This window comes from Phalacrocorax carbo, chromosome 5 (assembly GCF_963921805.1).
Source record: "Phalacrocorax carbo chromosome 5, bPhaCar2.1, whole genome shotgun sequence".
In the NCBI taxonomy this organism is placed as follows: domain Eukaryota; kingdom Metazoa; phylum Chordata; class Aves; order Suliformes; family Phalacrocoracidae; genus Phalacrocorax; species Phalacrocorax carbo.
This window is the reverse complement of record NC_087517.1, coordinates 22,081,021-22,106,026: the sequence shown is the minus strand read 5'-3', so window position 1 is coordinate 22,106,026 and position 25,006 is coordinate 22,081,021. Positions and strand designations below refer to the sequence as shown.

Below are 25,006 nucleotides of genomic sequence, written 5' to 3'. Positions count from 1 at the left end.
ATTTTGCAGGATGGAGAGGAAGGAGGGTATGGCTATGTAGTTAATTGTTTTTACTTTCTGACTTACTAGTAAGAAAGTGTCGTTGCTTTTCAGGACATAAAACTATATCTGTTTCTTGGTGAAGGCTGCAAAGTTGGAGACTTGTGGAAGCTGTGGAGTATATTTATTTAGTGTTTGTCAGACAAACCAACTTCCTCTGTTTCCTCTTCATGGCCAGCCACAACCATATGGCTCCAACAGAGAACGGGCAGGAGAAGCTTCATGTCTGCCAGCAAAATGCTCTTTTACCCTAACCAGTTGAGGTTGTGTCTGCCAGTTGACTTATCCTTACTGTGACCTGCTTTATTCCTCTGATTCTGTCTGAGAAAAATGGGTCTAAATTCTGCATGTATAATCTAAAGCACTTTTACTGTTTGTTTCACATTATTATTGGAGCCTTACTTATCAGCTGTTTTTAATCCTCTGCAAACATGGTTTAATAGAAAGCATAGGGAAGAGAACAAAGTAATCTAAATCTCCGTGTGGATTTGCATCAGTGATGTGGTATAGGCAAAGGACAAATCCCCCAAAGCTGTGGATCTCCAATTACAGGACTTGCCTTGTGCATGCTGGAGCAGAAGGAGCTGTCAAGTCTACAGCTGTCCTCTGCACTACTGCCATTGGCTCACAGAGCAGAAATTACCTTTGCTTTAGGCCCCTCCTAAACTTTGGTTCCCAAAGGGGTCTTCACCCTGCAGTGACTGAGAAGCATGGTGGGTGGAACAACCCAGTCCTTGCTTCTCCTTACTCTCAGGCTGTGCTCTCCTGTGCCCTTGTTGGAGAGCACCAGCTAAATAGATGTCTGTGCGGGGAAGGGAGAGGGATGCTCCCTGTGAGTGGCTTTTTTTCAGCTTTCCCATCACCAAAGCCTAACAGAGACTTTATTATTTATAATTACTGTAATTTTGTATTGCCAAGATGTAATGCAAAATGCCTATGCAGATATTTTTATATGTTCACAGTATTATCTGGCAGTTGGGGGCTTTGTAAAGGTGGAACTTGTGATTTCTGGGTGATTTTATGAAACTGGTGTGTCATGAATGCTTTGATATGGATGCGATCCGTGATATGCTGTTTAGGCTGTGTCGTACCCCTCTCAGAGCAGGACGAGGGCTGGGTGAGAAAAAGGTTAAATGGCTGCACTTCTGGGCATGCCTTTCAAAACATGGGTGTGAGGATGTGAAAATTCAACCTTTAAAGATTCCATGCAGAGTTTGAAGCAGTTATATCTTTTAATTGGAGTTGCAGCAAGCCTAAATTTCACTCGTTATTTAGTGTTCTAACATTTGCTTTGAAACACTGCTTTATTAGTTAATTATATAGCATGCCTTTATATGTTCTCCCTCTATAGAATGTGTTTCCAAAAAAAGGTCATAAGATTTCCTTTTACATTACCTGATCTAAATTAAACAGCAGAGTCATAACGTGCTGTAGTCATCTTTTAACCTAAAGCACAGCATTATGGTAATGTATTACTATTTTTTTGTTAACTTGATAGTTTGGTGAGTACCAAATGGAAATGTTAAAAAATGAAATGCACTAAAGCAGAACTCAGTTTCATGCAATATATCATTCCTGCTCCTTTGGACAAATTTATATTTATGCTCTAGTATAATAGGATTAGCCTTGACCTCTCAATGTTGTCATTGTATCATAAATAGCAAATACGGTGTTCTGTATACATACTATAATTGCAGTTAGACTTGGCTTGGTCTCATGCTGCCTTGTTTCACTGAAGTCAGTGAGGTTACATGGTTAGGAGAGACCAAAATGTACTCATTCTATTTAGACCAATACGGCAAATTACAGCTCTGAGTGCTTCTGGGGAGCATAGTGAAAGTCACAATGAAATTAAATTATAATTTATGCATTGATTTGAAATAGGATACTTTGAGTGCTCAGGAATATTACAGAAAATTGCAGCTACTAGTGTTGAAATTTTGGGCATGTTTCTTCATTGCATCTTCATCACCTCTTTACAGCTTATTACAGAACTTGATATCTGCTACTGCTTCTTGCACAAGAGGAAAGCCATTTTTGTCTAATGAGCAAAGTAAAAGAGTGTTGGACTCATTTTTACCAGAGAGAATTAAAAAAAAAATTGTTGAAGGGAATAAAATTATTTTTGTGAGATTGTTTCTTTTTGAACACAGATACGGGCTGAAGTTAACAACATTTCATAATAAAATACCTGAAGAGTGACATTATCATCATTGTCATTATTTTAACTCAGCATGAAGATGGCTATGATTTACACAAGACAGTATGTGTTTATCTGCATTAGATGAGCACACAAGACTTGACTTTTTCCTATCTCAGCTCTTTTCTGATCATACTGTGGTACTCTCTGATGTCACACATTGGAAAAAAATGGAAGATTATAACCTCAGATTCTATCACCCTATCCAGGTGTGAAAAATCACCTACAGGTATGTTTTAAAGACCACCTTCTAGGGTATCTAACACCTTTCCCCCCCTCCCCCCCCCCCCCCCCCCCAGAAGCACAGAGCACCAGCAATAGCTGTGATTTATCAGGCACTCCAAAGAAGGGACTAGTTTCTTAAACCCACTAGACAACGCTGTTCTGGGTCAGAACTGGATCTTAGACCGTTGCTGAAGTTTTAATTTAGGGGGGTAGATGCTGAATCCTGAACTGGGGCAGTGGAGACTGTATCCTTATGATAAAATGAAGAATGCTCAGAAAGCTTCTAAGAAGTGGTGCTTGGCAGTACTATGGATCTGGCAGCCTCCAAGGGACAGATAATGCTCTGGGGCATGTGTGATGTACAGCAAGTGAGGGAACTAGTGAGACAAGGATTTTGTGCAGATCTCAGAAACTCAGAGAATTTGGTCTAAGGTATAACTTGTAGTAAAACAAATTGAGGTGAAGATGGATTGGTAGTGCGTGCCAACAGTTACTGGTATAAAAGCTGATTCTCAATAGAAAGGCATGATTATCTCCTCCTCTTCACGAGTTCATTTTAATGTAGGACAAAAATCTAGTTTTAAATATGAGTGTAATATTTCTGCAGAAGTTAATATTATACATAAAAAAAACTTGGACAATTCATCTGCGCTGACTCACCCCTCCATAAGCAACTATTACTAATGCCCCACTGTGGGACCTTTCAGTGAGCGGGTGGGTGTGTGGCATTGCCCCAAGTTTTGCATATACAAAAAGCGGAACGTGGTGCCCTTTGGCTGTGATCGCTTTCTCCTGCACTCTCAGAAGCTGCATGGGCCTTTCTGAATGCATGCTAGAGAAATATGATCTTATACTGGCAACTCATTTTCTTCAAGAAGGTCATAGAGCAAATAAATGCCCCCAGCCATGGCTCTGCTTTTCACTCACAGACAGCAAATGTGGGCTGGTTAAGTGGATCAAAGGGAAAATGTAGCTTGGTCACAAGAAAAATAAGTTCTATAATTGTTTGGTTCAAGAGGAGCTCAGGGACACCTGCTTGGATGAAAATGGAATGGCATTCATGACAGAGACAGGAAATCTGATCTAACATGGCTAAAACAACTTGGGAGCCTCAGAGGTGTGAGTTGAAACTGAAGTTAGAGGCAAATGTGAATAGCTTAAGCTGTGGAGGGCCAACCTATGTAGGAAGCCCTGCCGGATGCAACCAAACTGTTTCTCTGGCTGGCTTTCTTAGCTGACTCCTCCACCCAGCAGCCAAATCTGGCAGGCTCATAGGTCAGATCATCAGGCTCCTAGACTGATTTGTTGGCCATTGTTAGTTGAAATGAATGTGAATTTGTGAGGACATGTGAAGCAACAATAAAACTAGCCATATCCTCCTATACATTAGAAATGCAGGAAGTCATGGGTTAAAGCTGCAGTTTTCAGGGAAAGCTTTTACATTCTTTCAGCTGCATTCTGCAAAGGTAACTGAACAATATGTTCTTTATGCACTAAAAGCAACCCAGAGTGCTGTTGACAATATAAGGAAAAACCTAAAATAAGTTACTATGCCCATAATACCAAGTATGCCCTTTATGTCCCTCCTCCCCGTACTAACGTTTATAGCTTTTCCTACAAGTGCTCAAATTCAAGTCCCCAATAGGATTCTCCTGGCAGGCAGAAATTGATGCAGCTGCCACTTGCAGTTGCTAGTAAACAAGTTGTATTGGTCATGGGACACTGGCAGGTGAACAGGGTGGTTATGTGTATGGTGAGTTATAGTCCCCATTTATGACCTCCTAGGAGGACCACAGCCACCTGGAACAAATTAGAGCAAATGTCTTGAATGTGTTCAAGAGATGGGGCAGAAAATCAGGGTCCATTCAGTGGTGGTGTAGCTGCAGGGAAACCTCAGCAATGTCAGCCACTAAGGTATCAGCAACCTCAGATTACAACTAACAGGTAGCTGCTTTGCACAGCAATAAATTAGTAATGCAAGGAAGGGAAGGACCAGCTATACCAACCAGCTGTAAGTTGCACACGTGTAAAAGAGAGTAAAGGGTTAGCCCATGCACATTAATTACCCACGTGTATGTGTGGGAGGACAATGTGAGTCACTAAACCTATGATTAAATACTTGTGCAATGTATCTGAGTGTGAATGTGGACATACCTATATAGAGAACTCAATATAAGTAAATATGTATGGTTAGCTATGGCTGAATGTTCCACTTTATTTTGATCTTTGAAATAGGTTTTTTTTTTCTAACTAGGATTTTAATGAAAATACTCACTTTTCAGAAAGTCTGTGATTATTACAACAGTTTTCTCTGAATTAATCTGCAGAAACTGATCTTGACCTTATTTTCCAGACCTTGGACAAAATAAAACTGAAGCAGTTGACAGCTACATATTAAATGACAACTCTGCACAATAATTAGTTAATTTTACCTACTTGGTGATGACTGTCCTTGTACCTTAGGGTTATTTGTGTTTTTCTGTTAGCTGCATTTTCCATTCACTTTTTATAAACATGCTAGTAGTGTTCTATACATTGCTCTAGTCATATAAAATTTAGACTTTATTTTTTTAAGCTTTTAATTATTTTTCTAGCTGGGTTTTTAGTGGGTCTGCAGGAAAGAATCGTTCCGGTTTTGATTTATTTTGAAGTAAGATTCCTGAGGGCTGGATTCAATAATATAATCCATTTGTCTTAAGCACTGCAAAGGCTCATGGTAAAGCCCTAAAAATCAATTTTTTGAGAGACAGAGAGTAGTTGTGTAGCTGTACACAGCTTTTAGCAGTCCAGAACTGTGAGGACTGTTTTTTTTTTCCTTCAACTGGTCTTTAAATGATTATAGATTTATTTGTTTTAATAAGATGATAATCAAGTATTTAAGGCTCTAAATATAGACCCTATAGGTAGGAAAAAAGTGGAAGATGTTTATAAGACCCAATAAGAATATATACATGAATTTAAAATAAAATCCTATCAAAGCAGATTGATTAGAATTTAAGATCTCTCTGACAGAGCTGGAAATAAAACCAGAACTAGAATGTGGCATTAACTAGAAATCATTTAATGCCACGCTTCTGTGCTGACTAAATGCAAAAGATGAGTGGCATTGCTGCCAGAAAGTGAATTTGGAATGGAATTGAGGGATAATTTGAAAGGCTGATAGCACAGCACACACGCTAAGATGGGAGGGGGCGGGGGGATTTTTGTAGTCTCAGTGGCATTGCCTTGAACTCGGGCAGCTCCCCAGTGGCAAGCTGCTCTCTGGAAAAGCTCAGCTAATGGCTGGGGACAGAGCAGCTGCTGCTCCCTCCCCAGGGCGTCTGGTAGGTGAGGCCTTGCCACCATCCGGTGGCAGCTTCACGTCTGACTGTCGGCTGGAGAGCCAATCAGAGTGCACCAGTCGCCTCTCTGGAGGTCTGCGTCAGGCCATTGGCTGGTGAGGAGGAAAGAGTGCTCTGACAGGTGTGGGTGGTGGTGGCGGCGGCGGCGGCGGCCATCTTGGGAGCCCAGCAAAGCACTGATGCCCTGTGGTGTTGGTGCACAGGCAGCCTCGCCTGGTTGCCAGTTTAGCGAGTCCCATCTCACCAGGTTTTATCAAATATAGAGGTTTATAAAGTTACTCGTGTGTGAAACCATTTCCAGATTTGTGACACAAATTTAGGAATGAAAATGAGGCTTGGGGTCCTTTGAGTTATTCAGCCGTTTCTATAGCCAGAGAAATTGGTGTCCTGTGAGACAGGTTGATTCTAGATTTGAGTAATAATCATGAAAAGTAAACAGGGAAAGTGTTACGGATAATGTTATGCAAAACACAATGAAGGAACTGAAGTACGTTTCTGATCTGCGATACAACAGGGAATATATCAAACGATCCTGTTTCATTTTGTTTCTGTGGAATAAAATCTGGGTGTTCGGTATGTGTATTGTTTATATTCTAGATAAGTCCATAAAACGTTAACATTGAAGTGGATTTGTTTGAACAGAATAGAGATACGTTTGGTTCATTGGAACACTTCACAGTGTTCAGTGATAACAAAGCTGAAAAATGATTTAAGTGGACTTCTATTAAACATGAGAGAACTGATTTATATTTCAAAATATATTTGCATGGGTTTAAGGGAACTTCTGAGATTGAGAGAAGGTGAAAAACAGGCTTAAAAGTAAAGAATTATACAGCAGTGAGACTTTAAAAAGACATTACGAATTTAATCCTATAAATCCTGTAGGAGTTACAGGGCAGGACTTCAGCTGATAAAGTTTTTGTTGCCCCGTTGAAGTAATTTTCTTGTATTTACAGTGGTAGTCTGAAGACTTGTATTTTCAAATTGCATTCCTATATCAAAAAATCATCTCTGAATGGAAGTCTGTGATCAGGGGTTCACATAAATGTAGAATATATTACACTGCTGTCTCCCCGTATCCTCCCAGTTGTCTGGTGTAACACTCAGTGCGTTACAGATGCGGGCTGTACAGAGCCAGTACTTGAGAGCAGGTGAAGTGATAGACTACAATGCCATTTGAAGGCAAGGAAAAGTTAGATTATTCAGAAGAAATGGTGCAACACTTTCAAACCATGAATTTGCGTGCAAGAAAGCATCCTTCCCTATTCTCATCCCCTTGCTCAGCTTGTCAGGCCCAGCACAGCAAATCAGTTGCTGAATGTCTGAGATGGAGGGAGAGCTGAGACCTGTGCCACCCTGCACACAGCTGTGTGCAGGGAGATCTGCCTGGCAGGTGTAGAAAGCCTTTTGCTGCCCCACACGTATTAACAGTGATATATTGGACTTCCTACATAAGTGCATGTGGTATGCACTTGCCTAAGGCCTCAAAAAGCTGATGACAACCCTTCAGCTTGTTGAGAAGTTAGTATTGCTGTGGCCTGTTTTTGAAATGGATCTCTGTGGCTGTCTCTTTATTTCTTCTGTGAGCCTGCTGAGTGATGTATATGAAACAACTTAAATGGACATTTAAAATCAAAAGTAAACCAATTCATGTACACAGAGTCTCTTGCTACAGGTACTTCATAACTAAGGCGGGACACTTCTTTTGCTTCCATGTCCTTTTTTTAAGTGAAACCATGTAAAAGCTGACATTTAGCAATATATTATTTGGAAAATTATTAGTGGATTTGCTCCTTGTTCTCCTAATAATTTGGGTGTGCTAACTGCTAGCAAATTCTTCTTTTTTAGTAGTAGTGACTGTACTTTTAATGTTATAAAGAGATGTGAATTGTAGCATTACATGGAATTACATACAAATACTAAAATCAGACATTTTAGTTTGCCTAAAAAGTAGCTAAATTCATCAATAGATATCATCCTAGTTGTGCCTATAGGCTGTGGAATAAATAATTTATATGATTAATGTAGTCTTTTGCTGTTTGTGCAATATCAATAATTAGATAATGATTTCTTAACAGCGTTCATGTTTATTTGCCAAAATGTCTTCTGAGCTTTTATCTCAAAGAAGGACCGCAAATTTTAATAAATTATGCTGTGCCTTTAAGTTGTGCCTGTTCAGATAAGCAAAACAGTAGAGCTTTATTTTATTTGTTGGATAAGTTTTCAAGTGTTTCTAGAACAGGTTTCTGTGTGCAAATTTACCATTCTATTTCTATGAGTTCTCATACATTCAGTTTTGAAATTTGTCTTCTGTTTGTGCCAGTGAAACTCAAGTACCTGAATATTCTAAAGAGAAAATGCTAAGGAGCCTGGAGAAAATCAAGTATGTGATTTAGAATCTAAAATAAAGAACTGGTACTTTTTTGTGAAATTAAGGGAAAAAAAAGGCAATAAACAATACTGGAGACAGAGCATTTATTTAGTCATCTCCTAATTAGTATTAAAACTGAATTGTAAGTGTTACAGTAATTAATCCTTTTTTCAAATTCAGCAGAGCTTTGAATACATTTTATAAATTGATTATAAATTCTTGGTTGAGTACAAGGGTGATTCTATTGCTTTCTCTCCCTTGTCTAGTGACTTCCCTTCTCTTTAGGAGAGGATGTTTATATATTCTTGTCTTGTATGATTTAGCAGTTAGGTCTCTGACACAACCCTGATAAACTTGAACAACTTCACAATATGGTCCCAATAATAACCAATAATAATATATTTAACAGTTGCAGAAGTAGAATCAGGTGGGGGGTTTTTGTTTGTTTTGTTTGAGGTTTTTGTTGGTTTTGTTTGTTTGCTTTAATTAAGAATCCTTAATTAAATTAGAGTTGAAAAATAAAATAAGGGCTGGTATAACCTAGGCCCTGCAGTATCTGTTATTACAGATAACAAGATATTCTTTTTGCAGAGGGCCCACGTTACAGTGGATCTTGCAGTGATGCTTGATAACAGTTTGAAAAAGATCTACTGGGACATTTTTGATCTGGAACTGTGATACTTATGGGTTGGCTCTGCTTGTGGGATTTTACCGTATTTTTAAACAAATCTATCCATTTTAGAAATTTCTGATACTTCTTGCATAAATATTTAATTAAATATTCATTTGTCATGCAAAAATTCAAGGAAGTTAACATTTTGTTTTTCATTATCCACTGAGGCATAATACAGATCAGCAATTCTACATGTCTCGCTCCTCCTGCTTTTCCTGTGAACTTCACCTAAAGGACACAGTGAGGAGAAGGACACTTCACAGACAGGATGCCTTTAATTCCCTCAGGCCCTACTTCACACAGGAAAATCTTAAGCATCAGGTGAGTCTGACTGATTATTGTACTACCAAGGAGATATATCACAATTAGGAAGCCCAGAACAAATGCAACTGTTTCCTGGTTAATGAAGCATGAGATTAAAGGCTGATGTCCAAATGTGAGAATCCAATTAGCAAGTGACTTATGTCTATGGTATAAACGTAAAATATTACTATTTATGTTACATATTATAGCACACCATGGTTCGTATCCGTGTAAATCAGAGAAGAATTTATTATGAGTAATTAAATACGTATCTGGAGTAACAATATACTGTGTTATAAAGAAATGGCATATGAGAAATGCAGTATAAAAGTGGTTCTTTTTCTTCTACTTCATGTTGTTTTCCCTACCAAGTAATATACACCAAGGCCTTTAGTGGTATAAGTTGTTATGGATACTGACTCCAGTTTCATAACTTCTGAAAAGTTTGGGCATAAGCTGATTCAGTAGTTACACAATGAATAAAGCCAGAGAATAGAAAAGTCAGTTGACATAAAGAACATAGGGTAGGAGAAACATGTTCCTGAGAAGATGTTTGCAGCATCAAACATTTTTGCAACGGTAACCAATTCTCAACAGTCTAACGGTGCTTTGGATGTTCATGTGATATCTTTCCTAGAACTAAGGGAAATAAAGAAGAAATTGTAGTGTTTCTTTGTGATATGTTCTTTGAGGAATAAAACTATGAAGCTTAAAGGCTGCTTTATAAGTGATGTGGGGTCCTGTTAAAGACTGAAGAGATTTTGGTGGGGGAAAGACTTGAGGGTTATGGACTGATTTAGAGGTTTATTTCACAGGTCATTTATTTGGATGACTGGGATTTTACAAAAGGAGCCTGGGGAAGTGATTGAATTTCTTCCAAGTGACTAAACATGTATGGTTTTATGATTGTTATCACTTTATTGGGTAATGCACCTTTCTGATTTCCTCTTGATGACTCCCCAGAAAATATTTATAACTTATTAGGATCGTGCCTAAGCTATGCAGGCCAGTATCTGAACATGCGTGTCCATTGCCTGCATGTAATAATAAATGATAATGGAAGAAGATGATTGTGTTGTTAGTTGTAGGGACTGGAGACCCCTTTTTGGGTGACCATGAAGAAAGACAGCTGATGGAAGACAGTTGGATTTATCCATCTTAGTAGAAACAAGGGGCTTATATTATGAGATACAGATATGTGTAAAGAGAGGGGAAAACTGAGGGCAAATACCGGCCTTTCAAACAATATAGGGAATGTGCATTTATATGTACTTATGTGTAGGTCTATAAAGTTGACACAGACACCAAAAAAAAAAACCCAACCCAAAACCAAACCTCAACCAAAACCAAACAAACCCTGACGTCAACCAGATTTACCCAGAAGTCCTGTGTGCTCAGTAAACTCTATTGAATAACTGCTCTTATTACTTTGAACACAATACCTTGCTAAATGTGATTATAGATATTTTAAATCTGTGTTGGTTCAGGGTAATGTGAAAAGAAGTCTGTCTAAAATGAGCAAATAAATATATCCCATTGTAGCAGAATCTATGTTGCTTAAGTTTGGTCTTGTGATTCCTTGTATCATGGTTGCCTTCATCTTACAACCATATAATTAAAATGTTCCTAATGAACAGCTTATAAGAAGGGGCTTTGAATGAAGCTGTAGAGAAATTTGGATGAGGAAATAGTATAATTTTATGCTTTCATTGTTCTTTGTTCTTAACAATGCTTGCTTCATCCTCACAAGCTATCACTGTGTGTGGTCACTTTCCTTTGTTTCAAGACTCTGTTCTCGTCTTGTCATGACATCTGCTCGCAGTCTGTGTTATGGATTTCACTGCGGTGTCATTTTTCCAGATGCTGCCAAAGGCTATTATTTGGGGGGGAAAGTCTCTTTTTAAAAAATTGAATTCAGAAGGTGTAAATGTGAAAGTGAGAGTTAGCGATCATAGTCTTTTGTGAGTTCTGCTTTGCCAGACTCACTGGTTTTATAGCATGAAACAAAACTTCATTAGGGAGCATGTGGTTACTGTAACCTCTCCTGACGCAGTTGTTTGCTGTTTTTCAGTATTGCTGCAAAATTTTACAGTGAATGAGAACTTCCTGAAAGTATTAATGGTGTCAGTACTAGTTGTCACAGCTCTAGAAGGCTGGCAGTAACCAAGATCCGTTTCTTTATCTTCTGCTCCTTTCGTGCTATAATTGCATTTCCTGCAATTAGGGAGGTAAAATTTTCTAGGGAAAATTTAAGATTTCATTATAAGTTTTACACTCCTACTCTTCCTGTCATAATTTAGGAAAATACGCTCAAGGGCAGAGATTGAGAAAGTGATTCAGATTAAGGTGTCAGATGGGAATAAAATACAAAAATTTTGGCTCTGAACCCATGGAGGAGAGTGTTGACCCTTATAGATAGGACCTTTTCTATTGCTGGTAATACTTGCACTATTCACTATGGCTTATGAAAAATCTTAATACAGAGAATGACCTGATTCTTTTTTAACCATGCAAAGTATAGAAGCCTTTGTGATATATATATATATACACGTTCTCTTTTCCCAGAGATTCAGTTTGTTGTTCCAAAATGCCTAGTGTTGTAATACCTGTGGTGGAGTTAATTTTCTTACTTTCCTAAGGTCTCTGCTATTTCTTGAGATGAGGAAAAAAAAGGGTGCATTTTAAAATTTATATTATCTCTTTTTATTGAATAAAGCATTCTGACAGGAGAGGAAATAGCTGACTCCCTGCTGTGGATATAAAAGATACACTCATCTTTGTACTGAACCTCTAGATCTCATGCGTGTTATTGTAATAGACTTTGTTACAACTGAGACATGGAATAAAGCTTTCAGCAAAGGCTTATTTTAAATGTACTGGTTTTTGAAGCCTGAAGTGAGTGTTAAAGTAATGACATATTTTATATTCAGCTTTAACACTGGGCAGTAATAACAAAAAGGAAATATTGCTGCATTCAACCAGGTATTTTGTATTTATTATTATTTATGCTAGGCAGGGAGAATAAGACACAGATTTAGCTTAGAGATAACTATGATTTTGCTAGAATTTTGTTTTTTGGGGTTGTTTATAGACACTAATGTGATTTTAAGATTTTTTTAAAAAATATTGCAAACTGTCATTCTCCTGTAAAATATAAATTGTGAAGGTTGAACTCATTCCAGCTTCATGTAACTTAGGGCCAGTTTCCAAGCTCTGAGTGAAGTGCACATCCAGGCTGTATCAGCCTTGAAAAGTCCTTAACATCAAAGTAGCTTCTATAAATAGCAGCATAAGTAATTTGAACTGATAGAAAATGTCTGCTATTCCCTGGAAGTTCACAGTAATTTCTTTCATTTATTGAGATGTTTTACCACTTCTCTGTCCTCTAGGAAAAGCGTGCCTCTGTTCAGTCTGCTTGACATCTTAAAGGATGTGATATTGGACGGTTATAAATGAACCTTTGGCTTAAGGGGAGACATTAGGCAGACTGAGAAGGTCAGTCCCATTGAACCACCTTCTACATAAAAACAGCTGAATTAATGTAGGTTTGAGTAGCTGGACTTGTGAAAGCATAATTTATCAAAACTAAAATATAAACATTTTGGTTTATGGGTCTTTTATGTCTGGAAGTACACAGAGTACCAGGAAATGACAGTGCCCAGAGGGACTGGTACCCAGTAAGAGTTAAGATTCAGTGTATCCATAATTTGTCTAACTTAGATTTTTATTAAATTCAACAGGCATTTTGCCACTTGTATTTTACTGTGCTGTAAAAGCAGTCAGATGAGTACAGAGCACTTCTCAAATCTTACTGTAAATTGTACATTTCTGTGAGCTTGTTGGGGTACACAGTTTCTTCAAAATTTCTGTCATCCATAGCAAGCCAAAGCATGTTATCAAACTTCTTGTCAAATGAGTATGCAGTGATGCACAAAGCATGCATTTTAGATCCCAGATTGTTAGGAGATTATGTAGGCTTACATGGACTAATAGGAAAGTAAGCTCTTTCACATCTGTCCAGAAACTAGTGTTATTTTAAAGTGATGCTTCAGTATTCCTGTGAGGTTTTTTTGCCTAAGAACACATGCTAGCAGAGCCTTTCATACCATTGCAGATATTTGTAATGCATTGTTTTGATGACTGCAGCCACTGACTACTGGAAAATCTGAAAAGGGGCGTACAAAAAAATTAAAGAGTGTTCAGCTATAGTGGAACTACAACACAGGTTAGAATAGAAGAGTTGTATAAAAGGAAATAGAAGTTTAAAATTTCACATGCCATTGTTCCTAACAATGCTGCACTACATACATAAATTGCAAAGGTAAAAAAAAAAGATCAGAAGTCCAGCAAAAAAGCCAATAAATAAGAGAGTCCTAAATGTTTAGATTCTGTGAGAGGCAAGTTAATTCTTAGGTCACAGACTATGTAAAAAATATACTTTAAAATTCCTTGATAAATTCTCCTTTTGTAAGAAGCTCAGAGACTTCTTCAGTCTCAGCTTTAGTTGCAGTCCTAACTTTGACAAACAGGTAGATTCAGTAAAGGGGCATAGGCAGCTACAAATAAAGAATGTCTCAGTCTCTTGCTGTGTAGTGTGGCACCCCAAATTGCCCTCACCTCCAGGGACATGCGCTGAATTCAGTGTTTCACAGTGGTGGCTGGGGGCCTGTCTCAAACTGGTGAAGTAGGAGACACTGCACCAAAGGAAACCTGCAGATCTGCTCTATGCCTGAGCCCTTCCAAGTTAAGCTACTCGTCTGATTCGTGCTTTTCTGACTACAAGGGAAAGAGATGGTTCTGGAAGTAAAAATTACAGCTCCCCATTCTTAGATGAGAGAGCTATTAGGCTGCAGAACTCCTCACTTTTTTTCATATCTGCAAATATCTCTGGACAGTACAAGAGCTTTAACTGGCCAGATGGATGTTAGGGTACTGTGACCATGGGATATTGGGTACAGGTCTGGATTTATGGCCCCTACAACACATTTCACTTTGGAAAAGCACACTTCTGGACCAGGCTTAATTCCCAGGCTGGTGCGTTGTTCTAAGCTGTGGGGCCAGGGCAGAGCACTGATTGGGGAGGTCAGGAGGGCAGGCCCAGCAGCATGTGTGCAGGACAGCTGACTACACTGTGCCTGTGTGTCTACTGCCTCCTCTGGCCTCTCTCAGGTATGGGACCTGGCCTTTCTCCACTCCTCGTGCTGCTAGTTAAGGTGAAAAGCCATAAGGCTGCATTTTGTGATGTGAGGAGCAGTGAAGGTGCAGGAATAGAAGAAGAGACCAACTTGTGATTCCCATTGAGCTGTCTGACAGCTGCATGCTGAATTCTTGGGCTCTGTGTTCAGCATCTGAAATGCTGTCATGGACTGTTGTTACTAGCTATTGAAGAATTTCTCAGTGGTTGAACAAGAACCCTGCCCGTTAGTACTCACCCATGCTGTGCTTTCTCAGGGCAGACACAGCTTTATTTACAGAGTCCAGACAGGTACTGCTTAAGCTGGTCTCACTAAAGCTCTGTATTAAATAGTAAAATGAACCCTTGCTAACCAGAGTTGCCAGTGTCTGGCAGAAATAAGGTTCACTTAGATTATTTAGAAAAAGGCATGTAGTTGCTGCTTTAACAAGTATTTTCTGCCGGTGAAACATTTCTTAGAAGTTAAAACAGGAATATATTTTAAGATATATTAATTGTGCTGTAAGGTTTCCTGCTGATTTGGTTTATAGCCTCTGCTGTTTAGCTGTTCTCTTTCTACAAAGCTTAGGTGGTCTTATATCATCCAATGGTCCAGTGAAGCTTATATCATTAATAATTCTCAGATACTCTTGTGGAAAGTTACACAGTAGAATAAATCTTGAATGTGTTACTGTACAGTTTGTCAATAGGTAAGGAATTTCAGGCTTTTTGATAAGTATTTCTCTATTGAAATGAAGATTTAATCCATGCTGTGTCATGAACACTGATTTTATGATGATGGATGTGGAATGAAAGGCTTTAGAATAGATGAAGTAGTATGTAAGTTATGGGTTATTATCAGTTTTCTCTTGAGTTTTTTTCCTTCATAATTTCTGGATGGGTCTCTTTCTTTGGCAGACTCCCAGAACAGCAAGTAACCATACTAGGCTGTTGGACACATGCTATTAAAACTGATCGTCTGTGGCAGCGTTCAGACAATTTATATATTTCCTAAAACTTATTTTAAAACATCTTTTTGTTCATCCTCTATCTTAAAAGCCAGTTTCAACAAGCAATACTGAAAGATTTTGATTTACTGTTATGTGTGGTGGTTTTAAATGTGCTGGCACTTTCACGGGAAGGTGAAAAATATACTTTTGTGTTATGTGTTTTCAACTCTGCCTGGGATTTCAGGTACATAAGGCAGACTGTGCTTTTGCTGTTCAAAGGCTTCTCTGACATTCACAATGACATTTAGAGATGGATTAATATTTTGTTGATTATTTTTTGGCTAAGCATTACTAAATACAGTCTGTGCATGTCGCAAATCTCTTAATAAGAATGAATAATTCTCTGAACATCTGTAAAAAGATCTGTTGTTCTATGATTTCATGACAATCGACTAGTCAGCAGTTATATACCTGGCTGGGAGTATAAAATACTAAGAACCTATGAATGCTACAGCTCTGTTAGTAATAGGGTTACTAAGATTAATAGGGTTGCTAAGATTTTGAGGATCCTGTCCCTCAGTTGTCCTATAGGAAACAACAGAGGTGACAGATTTGGGGAATGCTGAATCAGTGCTGAAATATTAGCACTAGGAAAACACGAAACTAAGTTTACAACTATTTTGTATTCATTAAGACTAAGGATATGTGGCTATGTATTAATACTGAGTATATAGAAAGATAATACCATTAAGCAGTCACCGTATAATACTACCACTCCAACCTTTTATTCAGGGAGGAATGTTATAAGTAGCTACCACAAATTTAATCACTGTATTTTCACTGAAAATACTACAATCTGAATTTTTTTTTTCTAAATAAATGTTTTATTAAGAAATTCTGTTCTATGTATGTATGCAACATGTATTTTTCTTAGAGTGATTTGGCTTTGATTTAAAATTCTTCATATATGATATTCTGGTTTCCAGGTTCAGAATTGGATCTTTTCAGGAGAAAATGAGCTTTTTAAAATTGAGTTTTAAAATTCAGTCCTCAGCATGAAAAGAATAAGAGTTCAAACTAAACATTTGGAATAACTTGAATTTTTACTTTTCTGTTAGTAGAAATATGCTAGGTTGAATTTTATTTAGGACAATATTTTCAATTTCTCAAAAATAATCAGTAGTTTCCTACCCAGCTCTACATAAGTTGCATTTTACACTGAGCTGCTTCCAGCTATACCCAACCATTAGTGAAAAAGACTTCTAGAAAAATTAAAGTCTGACTTTTGGATGGCCTAATTTTGTGGTGACTGGTATGTTAATTCCAGAGTACCATGATTGTTACTATGTTCAGTTGAGCGAATGGTGCTCTAGGCACCTAAAAATTAGATCCCTGGTTTTCCTTTTTATTATAATCAGTAGTCTTTTAAAATCTGATTTAATCATGCAGTGAGAACTCTAGTTGCTCTAAGACTAGGATGTCAGAGGGCATCTTTTCTAGCTTAGTGATCCCAACAGATGTCCTTTACCTCTTCTTTTTTCTACAGCTTGAAGTGAACCGAAAGATGCATTTGTTTTAGTTCAAGCCTTAGCCTTGCTTATGTTTAAGCAGTAGTGTCGGTTACAAAAATATCTTCTTGTCATACTTCACTTTGTGCATAGTTCACGCAATTTGACTGACATGAGCTGTCTTTTCTTTCCACTCTACTACAGCTATATGGTTATGTCACATGACAGAATTTCCCAATTCCTTTTTAACAATATAGTGATTGTTTCCGATTACTGTCATAGGTGTGGTTGTGGGGTTTTAGGCACTCTGGGATAGGGAGTTCCTTGTGGGAAGTAACAATTGATTTCTATACATTTACCAGTGTCTTTCTGTCTTTGACAAGATTAGATGATTATTAGCTTTTGAGTGGTATGGTTACAGACAAATAGCTTCATATTTACTTAAAGTATCAGGCAACTGTTAACCTGGAACTAATCTAACATCTAACAGAGCTTTCTACTTATCAGAAGTTTTTCTGAGGTACTCTTAATCTTCTGCAAAATTGGACAGTTGAGTTACATTATGGGTGTTTTCCAGAAAACTCCATGTTTATCGCTTTCAACACAGATATTTATATAAACATCTGAGATGTCTCTTATCTCAGTGTGCATAATTCTTCACAGTACACTTTCAGACCAGTGAGAAAAACCCTCACAGATGGAAAAGCACAATTCTAACAAAGCCATTTTATTCTTTGTGTGTTGTTAAGAATGTCCTGACATTTTATTCTGTAAAAATTAAAGTTTGTATGTACATATTTGCAAGGATCTGAGAAATGTTTAGCCACACTTTGAGAGCAGGAGAGAATACATGAGTTGTGTTTGGGTTTTTTTATTTTTAAATTCCAAGTAAATGAACAATCATGTTGGTAATGATAGCAAAAGTTGCATTGTGGTATCTTAAGAGGGCTGTCATAGAGGCCATTTAAATGCTTGGATTTAATTAAATAAATGGCTTTAATTAAGTAAAAACCAAGAGGAGGACCAATAAAGGTAAATAAACATGGTACAGTGGACTGTAAAATGCTACAAAATTCCAGAAGGAACATGGCCCAAACTGAAACAATTGAAGTCATTAGGAATCTTGTACAGCCTAGTGCAGCTTGGCAACAGGAGGAAAAAGGAGGAAGCTGGGGCATTTTTCACTGTGTATACGCTGACTGTGTATGCCGTCACAGAATACAGAATTAAAAAGAATCATCTGTTCTTTTGCTTGAGGCCTCTTACTGCTCCCTTGAAAAAGCAACATGCATCCTGGATGCTCAGATACTACGGGTATGAAATCCACATGTGAAGATAAGAAAGTGCAACGATACTTTCACATATCTTCTTGTACCCCAGTGTCCTAATACGCATTTTTGTTGTTTATAGAGTGTCCTTCTGCTATGCAGCGTTAACAATTGTCCATAGCCTTTTAGTCCTCCTTCCTTTCTCATTTATGCATTATAAACCACAAATGCCACTCATTCCCCTTGACAGTCTCAATTTCCCAGCTATAGCTAGTCATGATTCTCAACTATAGCGTGTGTGTGAGGCCAAATTGTGCTTTTCATGATCTTCTTAAGGAGGTTAGAAGAGACCTTTACTTTGTGATCCATCCTGTTACATGGAGTTAGACAGTCTTGAGCAGCTACACTATGCCTTTGCCATGTTTGCTAAGTCAACTAAAAGTCTTTTTCAAATACATTCTGCATTTTTTGACAGTGAAGCAAATGTCCTTGTGGTGATTAGAGCAGATTTTTGTGTAATGAAATTTCTAGTCTGTGTGCATTTAGACAATCTTTATGATCTATAAAAGTAGAAAATGCTAGAAAATAAAAGCACATCAAGTAGCCTAAACATCCAGTCACTTATGCGTGAATACCTCTTATCTTATTGTTTAATTCTTTTGAAGACTATAATCCTCCTGAAATGGACGCAGAATCCTGAAGTTCTGTGTGGTTTGCATTTTAATAGATGTGTAATGGCTGGTTCTTGACCCCTTGACTGACGTAATCCTGACATACAATTGGTGAAGTTTGAGCCTTGGAACCATCTATCTGATTTGCATGAGCTACTTATGCACAAATATGTAGCTAGAGTTAGAATAAATGGGCTAAGTGATGACAATATAATACATAGCTCCAGGTGGCCTCTTTAGACAAACAGAGCTTTCATATTAATACCTTGATGCTACATATGGACTGAAAAGAAAGACCTTTACTCTAATAACATATACAAAGACTTTAATGGATATTTTATTTTAAATTGCATACATGTGCAGTAAAATTGAAGCCTAATATTGACATAGCTCTGAAGTAAAGGAAAAGATTATTATCACCAGAATTATTGGCTAGTGTGTGTTTAAGTAACTTGCAGATTACATTGCTCTGAATATATACTTCTAGTTGGTGTCCTTTAGATTTACAAAGAATTTTCTCTCTTTTCCTAGTCTGTTTGTAAATTATAAATATATCTAAATATAAAAATTTTAACTTTTCCAATAAGCATGACCAAGCATATGTCAGAAGATACTTGCTCTGAGGGTAGGACATATAAATTATGGTTAACCATAATATTATCAAGCTATTTTTAATCAATACTTTTGTTCTGAGTCACTTTTCCATTAGTAACTTGTAAAATACTAACCCAACTTTTTGGGTTAAGAAGCCTGTGCAGACCTTAAGGTTCCAAACACCTTTCTGAATAATTAATAATCTATGCAAAACAGGAATATTGGCTCTATGGAGATGTGCAGTAGCATTTCAAGTTTAAAATTACTAGAAAATACTGAACAAAATAAAATACTATAATAACGTAATCGGGCATACCTTGGTGAATCCTTGTTAAAGTAGAGCATTAAAATTTTTTTTTTTTTTTTAGTTACTTTTTGCATTCTAGTTCTGCTTATTGGCTGTACAAAAGCCCATACTGGGCAAGGTTTTCAGCTGGAATGCCAAGTAGAAAGAATTACAGCAGAACATGGAGGGGGGGAGAAAAGGAAAAATCTCCCTCCTAACAGAAATATGGCACCTTATATATGTGTGGTGTCACTTTCTTGCAGTGACTGGCTGTTACTGGGGATGAAAGATGAGAGCTGTGTAATGCTTCCCATCCCTAATCTCCCTCTCCTCGCAAAGGTCAGTGTCTCAGAAGCACTCTCAGCATGTTCAGTCACTGTAGTGGGAAATGTTTCCCTTCCCTAGCCTGTTGTGCCCTGATGCAATTTTAATTCTACAGCTGTAGTCTGTCTCTTTAAAACTAATATGTCAGATTCTGTTTTCTTCTTAAGAAATATTCAGATCTGGGATATGAGCTTAAAGCATTTCCATATTTTGACAAGAAGGGCTCATATGGTCCAACATATCTGATTGGTAGCTTCAGTGCTTTGAATAGTGATTGAAACATGATAACTCTCATAGCAAACTGCGAATTGGCAAGGTTTGTGTTTTGAATGTTACTTAGTTATTAATTAATGGTAGCTTGAAACTGAGGGTATAATTGGTAAATGGTAGTACCCATCCTTGGCCACTGTATATATCAACTTGCCGCCTGAGTGGGAGTTAGAAGAAGAATTCTGCTTGGATGACTTGGTGAGTTTGTCATTGTTCTGCCCTTTTGGTTATTTCATCCAGAGATACTATATATAGATTGCGCATTCAGAACTACACCAGATGCACAGAGCAGAAAATGGGACTGTTAGACACTTTTCTTTTATGAGACACTTTTCATTTCCCAGAGTGTTTGATGATATTCTGGGGAGAGGATATCTTTTGGTGGAATTTCACACAGATTGTTGTGTAATTGGACAGGTATTAATCCAAGCTCAGTTTATTTTTGTGTTTCAGGATCACTGTCTTGTACTGTCCAAAATACTGTGGCTTCAGACTTCAGCCTTGAACTTACGTAATAGGAAACATTCAGAACACTGTGGTTAAGGTTCATTCCATACTTTTCACTAGAATTCATAAGTGATGGTCTCGCCCCTTTACAACGCAGAGAAAATTATAGAATAAACCAGAAGATACTAGTTCTGTTATAGCTTAGGCTATTTTTGCACTAGCTTTACAGGAATAAAAATAACCATCTGCATAGAATTAAAAATATTAAATTGTTCTCTTATCTATAAAGCTGAAAACCTTGAAGAGGATGATGCGCTTATTATTGCACCTAAAACGTGCCTTTGTCTGTCAATGTTGAATTGGTTTGAATTTCTTCTTTTTTTTATTATTTTTGTTCTGTAAATAGGATTTTTATTATGCATTTTAGGAAATAGTTGGTCTTCATGTGAAGTCCCTTTGTTTGGATTTGAGAATATTTAATGGCAGAGGTAGAAATGTTCATGCTTTCCTGAAAATCAATAGCAGAAGTAGTTCTATGCAATTTATTTCACCGTAATACTTTGTCCAAGATAAAGTTAAAGAGAAATTATGCCTGTGTCCAACTTTTCCTTCAATTACTTTTCTTCAAATGCTTTTATCATTCTTCAAAGTAAAAACAGCTAGTAGTTCAACATATCTTGGCCTGAAAATATTCTACAGGGTATGACAGATACGCAAGACACCTGGAAGGAATGTCAGCTACCTTATATCTGAGCTGATGCATAGCTCATTTTAATTTTTGACCAGAATCTTTCTTTTTTGTCACTTTACTCTGGCCAAATCACTTTTGTATGGAAATTTTTTGTAGCTTGTGTGGAATGAGCTTGTGAATTTGATTTGTTTCCTGATATGATGGTTCAGCATAGTAACTGGAAAATCTGACTTTACCTGATGCCTTTTATGGTCCTTTTGTCAAGATTAAAGAGATAAGAAAGACAAATCCTCAGGCAACTAAACTGGTAGAGTTTTTTAGATTTCCTGTGAAAGATGGAGCAGGTAAGTGTGATCCTCATGATGTAGTGTCTGTCCTGTGAGCAAATAAAAAACTCTCATCCACAGATGTTTGTTTGGATTCTTTCCCCAAAAGCTGTTTTCATATATGAAAACCCCAAAAGTTTGAAAGTATTTTGTAGCTTGGCAACCAGAAGGTGTGCAAACACTCTCAGAGAAACGCTGATCCTACATTTCATAGAACCATGGAATGTCTTTAGTTGGAAGGGACCCACAAGGATCATCGAGTCCAACTCCTGTCTCTGCACAGGACAACCCCAAAATTCACACCATGTGTCTGAAGGCGTTGTCCAAATGCTTCTTGAATATTGTCAGGCTTGGTGCCATGACTACCTCCCTGGGGAGCCTGTTCCAGTGCTCCACCACCCTCTGGGTGAGGAACCTTTTCCTAAAACCTAAACCTCCCCTGGCACATCTTCCTGCCATTTCCTTGGGTCCTGTAATTGGTCACCAGAAAGAAGAGATCAGCACCTGCCCCTCTCCTCCTCCCCTTGTGAGGAAGCTGCAGACTGTGATGAGGTCTCTTCTCCAGGCTCAATAAACCAAGTGACTTTAGCCACTCCTCATACGGCTTCCCCTCTAAACCCTTCACCAACTTCGTGGCCCTTCTCTGGACACTCTCCAGTAGCTTTGTATCCTTGATGTAGTGGGGTGCCCAAAACTGCACACAGTACTCAAGGTGAGGCTGCACCGGTGCAGAGGAGAGCAGGACAATTCCTCCCCCTTGACCAGCTGCAATGCAGTGCTTGATGCACCCCAGGACACAGTGGGCCCTCTTGGCTGCCAGGGCACGCTGTTGGCTCATGTTCAACCTGCCACCGACCAGAACCCCCAGGTCCCTCTCTGCAGAGCTGCTCTCCAGCCTCCTGTTCCCCAGCCTGTATGTGCATCCTGGGTTGCTGTGCCCCATGTGCAAAATCTGGCACTTGCTCATGTTCAGCTTCATATGGTTGGTGACTGCCCAGCTCTCCAGTCTGTCCAGACCCCTCTGCAGGGCCTCTGCCCTCGAGAGTGTCAACAGCTCCTCCCAATTTTGTGTAACCAGCAAACTTAATTAGTGTTCCTTCAAGTCCTGAATCCAAGTCACTTATGAAGACATGAAAGAGTACTGGCCCCAAGATGGATCCCTGCTGAACCCCCCTAGTGACTGGCTGCCAGCCTGATGTAACCCCATTTACTATGACCCTCTAAGCCTGACCCATCAGCCAATTGCTCCCCCGCTGCATTACGTGTTTATCCAGCTGTACGCTGGACATTTTGTCCAGGAGGGTACTGTGAGAGACAGTATTGAAAGATTTACTGAAGTCCAAAAATATCCCATTGACTGGCTTTCCTTGGTCAACTAGGTGGGTAGCCTTGTCATAGAAAGAAATGAAGTTTGTTAAGCAGGACCTTCCCCTTGTGAACCCGTGCTGGCTGGGACCAATGACTGCATTGTCTTTCAGGTGTTTTTTCAATAACTCCCAGAATAACCTTCTCCATAATTTTGCCAGGCACAGAAGTGAGACTGACGGGCCTGTAGTTACTGGGGTCATCCCTGTTGCCCTTGAAGACTGGGACGACGTTTGCCAGCTTCCAGTCAACTGGGACCTCTCCAGATTCCCAAGAGCATTGAAAAATCATTGAGAGAGGTCTTGCTATGACATCAGCCAGCTCTTTAAGTACCCTCAGATAAATCCCCTCAGGCCCCATTGACTTATAGGGATCTAGCTGGAGCAGCAAGTCCTGCACAAGTTCAGGGTTGACTGGGAGTTCATCACTCCCACAGTCATGGTTCTGTAGCCCAGGGCTCTGGGGGTCCCTGAGCCCAACATTGGTGTGAAGACCGAGGCGAAGAAAGTGTTAAACATCTCTGCTTTGTCTATGTCCCTGTTTGTGAGGTGACCATGCTCATCAAGTAATGGGCCAATGTTGTTTCTGGCCTGCCTTTTGCCATTAACATGTTTTAAAAAGCCCTTGTTATTGTTCCTCACAGTAGTGGCCAGCTTCAACTCTGAGCTTTGGCTGCACAATTTCCTCTCTACAGTGGTGACTAGTATCTCTGTAGTCCTCCCATGTTGCCTGACCTTGTTTCCACTGGCCATATAGTTGGGTTTTTTTTGCTTTATTTCTAGAAGAATATCCTGGCTCAGCCAAGCTGGCCTTCTGTCTTGCCTGCTTGACTTCTACATTTTGGAATTGCTCACTCCTGTGCTCCTGTACTTAAAAGTGACCAGGACTGATGGACCCCAGCTTTTCCCCATTAACCTCTATGTCCTCTTTAACATAGAGGACACAGTTATGCTGTGTGGTATCTTTTATAGAGAGATTAGATTGCCTGTTTTTACAATGTGGAAAGAAGAAATGGAAGATTCAGCAGGACAGCTATGTTAGCCAAAACAATAAAATCTGCCTTAGAATTACTGCCTTCCAGCAGTGGTAATTCCAATAAAGGCATAAAAGTAATGTTGAGCAGCTTATACATGAATAGAAAGGTCTAATCACTGGTTGACATGTTTCTTTATTTCATCTGCTTCCTTAGGTTTCTTCTAAATGTGGAGCTTTTTGAAAGCCACATATAAGTGGTGTATACACTAACCCTATTATTCATTAGTAGGATTACTGAGTGTACCTCCTGTATAAAGCTTTGAAAAGATAGCCTCTAGGTCCCAAGCCTCCCTTTTTCTTTGTGAATTGATTGTCAATATAATCCATACATACAAGAATTTTCTAACATGAATTATATATCTCTTCATGGGCCTGAATTTTGCACTGCATCTGTCATTAGTAAGGATTGTTTCTATACCTAGGGGCATTCTAGCAAAACAGTGGAAGTGACTAATATGTTATGCTGCTGCTTTTAATGGTTATCAGTTCTCTTTAGGAAAGCCATCTTGGATGAAAGAATTAAAGTTGTGTTTTGTTTTGTTTTAAAATTATAAATTCACACATCTGTAATTTCAAAAACAAATAGACAAATTGATGTATTATAAAGTTAAAAGTAAGTAGGTATTAACTGAAATAGAAGTACAAGTGCATTATTAAAGCTGCAAACAGCTTCCTTACCTCATTATTTCCTGGCTCCTAAGGTGAACAGACACTGATCTGAAAGACAGACGTCATGCGTCTCAGTTTAAATATCCAGTCATCTTGTAGGTAGGTACATTTTCAGAAATATCACTGGTGTTCCTATAGAATGAAGTACTACAAATGCAGGTGTTTCTTTCTACTTGAACACAAAAATTTGCTAGAATTGCTTATAAACAAAACTCAAGAGCTATCAATTAAAAAGAAACAAGAGACTCCCTAATATTTTCATGTACTTGCTGATATG

At 38.4% G+C, this 25,006-nt stretch overlaps 1 protein-coding gene across 3 annotated transcripts in view; it reads right to left on the bottom strand.

The window, feature by feature from the left end:
• Nucleotides 1-25,006, bottom strand: part of B3GALT1 (beta-1,3-galactosyltransferase 1) — a 224,527-nt gene that overhangs the window by 32,841 nt on the left and 166,680 nt on the right. For all 3 annotated transcript variants that reach the window (XM_064451513.1, XM_064451512.1, XM_064451514.1), the window contains one exon: nucleotides 24,739-24,777. The gene's annotated coding sequence lies outside the window, so the exon portion shown is untranslated. The remainder of the gene's footprint in view (nucleotides 1-24,738; nucleotides 24,778-25,006) is intronic.